At 40.3% G+C, this 4,636-nt stretch overlaps 1 pseudogene; it reads left to right on the forward strand.

Annotated features, from left to right (window-relative positions):
* Positions 1-3,034: 3,034 nt before the first annotated feature.
* Positions 3,035-4,636, forward strand: part of LOC108749837 — a 10,359-nt pseudogene continuing 8,757 nt past the window's right edge.

The following is a 4,636-nucleotide window of genomic DNA, read 5'->3' on the forward strand; positions in this document are numbered from 1 at the left end:
CAACACAGTTTCCATCGTTTAAAACTAACTGCTTTGTATTTGATTATTTTACCGCATTTTTTAAATTAATTAAAATGAATTTTAAATGCCGGGTGCCGAGGTATAAATAAGTGCATCTTCTTACGCCGCGACGTTCATGGCTACGCGCCGCACGTTTTTCCCGGGAAAACGGTTTCTCGGTTGCGATCCCACGAAGCTCGGGGCTGCCGGGGGATATCGGAGAGTAGTCGCCCTTATACATGAAAGTGGTAACGGAGATTCCGAAACGTTCGAACTGCTCCCAACCCCCCGTTCTCCTTTCCAGACTCGAGCCGTTCCAGTCTCGAACTCGGAGGCGCGCAGTTAGACGGTCGCTGGACCCTCGTTGCAATGCACAACGGGTGAACCGTGAAACACAGGGACACCATTTAACGCGCGCGACGCGTAAATACGGAAAGCAATCGAATTAATTGTATGAAAAGAATGATACAGACAGCTTAACATTTGTGAGTTTCGAGAATTGTTTAACTTACAGGAGGGAAAATGATTGGGAGAAATTCGAATGGAGAGCGGAAAATCGTCGGCTTTGATTTATATTACATACTTGTAAATTTAAACTTCTAATTGCTTCGTTCTTAAGACTCTGCCTTTTGCACTTAATTCGAGAGAAATTATACGTTCGAGCGGTAGCTGTGTGAAACTTCTTTTTCACGGTTTACCCGATATATCGTTTCGCCAACAGCGGCGCGAAAGGAAGAGCTGGCGAAAGAGACGGCGAGTGCCGCCCAACGTGGAAAACGGGGTTGGGGCCATGAAGCAATGACGTACGGGGTGTTCAGAAAATCACGTATTTTCTCTCAACTTTCAAAGCCTACTCTACAATGAGCTCTTTGTTTTTTCGTTTCTTGCTTTTTGCCACTTTTTAGTTCTTACCTTTTTACCAAGTTTTTTCCGCTTTCTGGAAGTCTGAGAGATAAAAGTTGACGAACTGTGACAGAGACACGGTGAAAAGAAACACGATTGTTGGTAAAACGCAAAGAAGGAAAAAGGCATAAAGTAATCAGTAAGAAACAGGAAGCAAAGAGAACACATTGTAGATCAAGCTAACCGTCACACTAATCACACACTTGGGACACCCAACTCAATTCGATCGCTTATGACTTTTAAAAATGTACAATTTTTTAAATCAAAATATTAAACGTTAAGGAACATTACAGTACCAACAAAGTATATGTATCTTTATATTAATAAGAAAGTTAAGCATTTTGGAAGAATAAAACATTGAAAAGCATTGGAAGGGGAAAGCTAAAGATACCGAAAAGACGTTTAAGAATTAACTATTGTACAAGTATATATACATTGAACTTAATTGTATAAATAAGAATGACATAGAATTTAAAAAATGGAGACATGAGTAATTTAAATTCAGGCAAGCGAAATTTCAGGAATAAAAAATTGTATAAATTCAAATAAACCTTATATATATATGTATATATATGCGAGCAAGATATAAATTTAAGATCCAATCACAAATCCAATCCTCAGACAAAATCGCTAAAAATTTCCCAGAGAAACTTACAGCCGAGAGAAAATCCGTGATACTTGGGACACCTCGTATACAGGGCGTGAGGGATACGATGCCTCAGTTCGTGCGGTTGCTCGCTTCTCTTTCCCTCCTGCCTCTCGCTTCCTCGCCGTCTCTCACCACCGACATCCCTGAAAGGAGATGGCGCGAGAGGGAAGGAGAAAAAGAGTGAATCAAGCGGAGTGCGTGCCGAAGCCGGGAGTAAGGGGCTAGAGGAGAACGGGGAAGAGAGGACGGTGAGTGGAGAACCGCGCTACTGCCGTGACATCCGTATCCATCTGTATGCCGACCTGACGCGGAGACGTGCCGTGCCGTGTCTGTGTCTTGCATATGTATGTGTGTGTGTGTGTGTGTGTGCACGCGTGCGAGGGGCGATACGCTCACGTGCGCGCGTAGCGGCTGTCTGCCGCTGCTGGAGGCGCCGGCAGTTTGATGGAGGTGGCAGGCAGCGGGACTGCGGTATGACGTGATGCCGTGACAAGCGAGAAGAGAGAGAGAGAGAGAGAGAGAGACACAGACAGACGGACGGACGGACGGACGGACGGACAGAGAGAGAGGCAGCGAGAAAAAGGGGGGGGGGAGGGGAAGAGAAGAAAGTGGAACAGGAAATAGACTGAGTTGAGGAAAATTGAGGAAAGGAAAGAAGCAGAGTTAGTAGATCTATTTCACGTTTTAGCTCAAGGTTGTAGCGAACGTTATTATTGATTAGAATGCCGAAGACTCGTGCGATTCACTTTTAATGGCGAAGACGGTAGATTGAAAGGGAAAATTATGTAATTGTTTCAATATCGTTAGATTTGATATTTATATTATCGCAGTTATAATATCAAAAATTGAAAGATTTTGATTAAGAAGCTGAATTCTACCTTTATGTTCCTTCAGACGATAACACATGTTTCTTTTTTTCTCTATACTTCCGTATTTTCTTGCGAGCAATTACGAAATTTTTGGAGCTACGTCGTTGTAGCAGATGAGATAGCAATAAACTAATATATACTATAGGCAAATATTGTAAAACACAAAAGATCGCGATGGCTAGATTAATGTTGGTGAACAGAGCGGACTAACGAAATAGAAAGACTCGGAATGAGGGGGAGAGAAATGAGGGTATGTATTGTATACAGAGAGAACCAGAAGACGCGGACAGGTGGAGAATGCGGTTGTCTGACGCACGGTTTTGGTTTTAAAGGGACCTCGGTATGAGAACTGCGAAAGTTCCTGCCGAGGATGAGCGAGGAGTAGACCGTGGTGTATACAAGAGGCGACAGTCGCGAGGGATACGAGAGAAGAGAAGGCGGAGATGAGAGTGCGGCGCGGACGCCTCGGCGCGGCTCCGTGTCGAGCTCGATAATACTCGAGGACTCGAAAGGCTGGTCCCAAACGCCGTAATCCTCGAGTGGCAGGGACCAGGGAACGACGCGGGACAACGTGAATAGGGGGAGGAGGCGAGGGGAAGGGAGAGAGGCGGCTATGTACGTCGGTCTGATATCTGCTTTCGAACCTGGATCGATGATACCGTGCGATGCAGCATCGACGACCATTGGCTACGGCTCGATAAGCCCAGGAAGACCCGGTCGAAATCCGAGACCGAGGGATAATCAGGAGTTACCGCTGTGGCTTCTACGTGGTACTGCTGCTCGAGGTAGCTCGTTCGCCAAGGTGGATCCCAGCACGGTCGAGATGCACGCTGTACGAATACAACGTCACGACGGCGTTATCCGAGGAAGAGGGGAGTTAATGTCGTTTCTTGTCAAGTCTCTTCTCAGGAACAATACTTCCGGTCTCGAATAAGTGACGATTTCTTTAGATAGTCACACTCAAGTAGTAGGTAATCGTTATGGGCAGACGTAATGCCATTCGACAAAGTTAGCTACTTTTTAGTGTTAGGTCTTTTTTAATCTTTAGAAAGTCTTAACAATTCTTTCTCGAATAAGTCTTGTTATAATTTATTGTTTTATCGTCTATAATAGCTTTCCTGTTCTGTAAAAGTTGATACTTGTAAAATTTCATATACTGAGACAAAAATTTTAGATATTTGCAATTATAAATGTTACTATAATCGTAATAATTACTATTGTAATATTAGTAATAATAATTATATGTATCGTTCTATCAACAAATATATCTATATTTATTTGTATTCTCCAAAAATGACTATAATTATGGTTGTATTATCATAAAAAGATTACCAACAAAAGTCATAGCAGTTATTAATATTCTAGTATTATTAACTGCTCTGGCTCTTATTGGCAATTTTGATTGATTTGTGATTTATGGAGTCGTGAAAATATATATATATAATATTTGATTTAAATTATGGATTATAGTTAAATTATCGAATTGCATATAAAGTACTAATTGGTAAACCGGATGGGAAAAGACCATTGGGTAGACCAAGACGTAGATGGGAAGAAAATATTAGAATGGACCTTAACGAAATGGGGTACGAGGGTCACAAATGGAGGGATCTGGCTCAGGGACGGGAACAGTGGCGGGATTTGGTATTTGCGGCAATGAGCTTTCGAGTTTCTAACGCCTAATAATAATAATAATAATAATTATAGTTAAATTATAGTAATCGCAAACATTTTTATGATAATAAGAATTATAATTACAATCTTTGCACTGCCATCTACATATATTTGTTGGTATAACTGCTGTATGTATAGTTATTATTACTAACATTGCAGCAATATAATTACAGTGACATGTAATTATAATTACAAATAACAAAAAATGTTTCTCTCAGTGTAGATTCGAATGAGAAAGTTTAACGTTTCGAATATTCCTTGAATATTGTTGGAATATTTGAAAATTACCATATTGTTTGTGTAGAGTTTGTTAAAATTCACTATTCATGAAAAATATTTTAGGTTTTATTCTAGTTTTTGTACTGTCGATTACATTCTAACTAATTGAAGCTTTCGCTGCATGAAAGTGTCAAAAATGGAAAATGCGTACTTTAATTTTATATATTAGCTTATAAAATACTATCATTATTTTTAAGAAGAATTTATTTTTTTAAACTTATATAATAATCTAATATAAGCAGTAAAATATATATATTTTTTG

This window comes from Trachymyrmex septentrionalis, unplaced genomic scaffold (genome assembly GCF_001594115.1).
Source record: "Trachymyrmex septentrionalis isolate Tsep2-gDNA-1 unplaced genomic scaffold, Tsep1.0 scaffold32, whole genome shotgun sequence".
NCBI lineage: Eukaryota > Metazoa > Arthropoda > Insecta > Hymenoptera > Formicidae > Trachymyrmex > Trachymyrmex septentrionalis.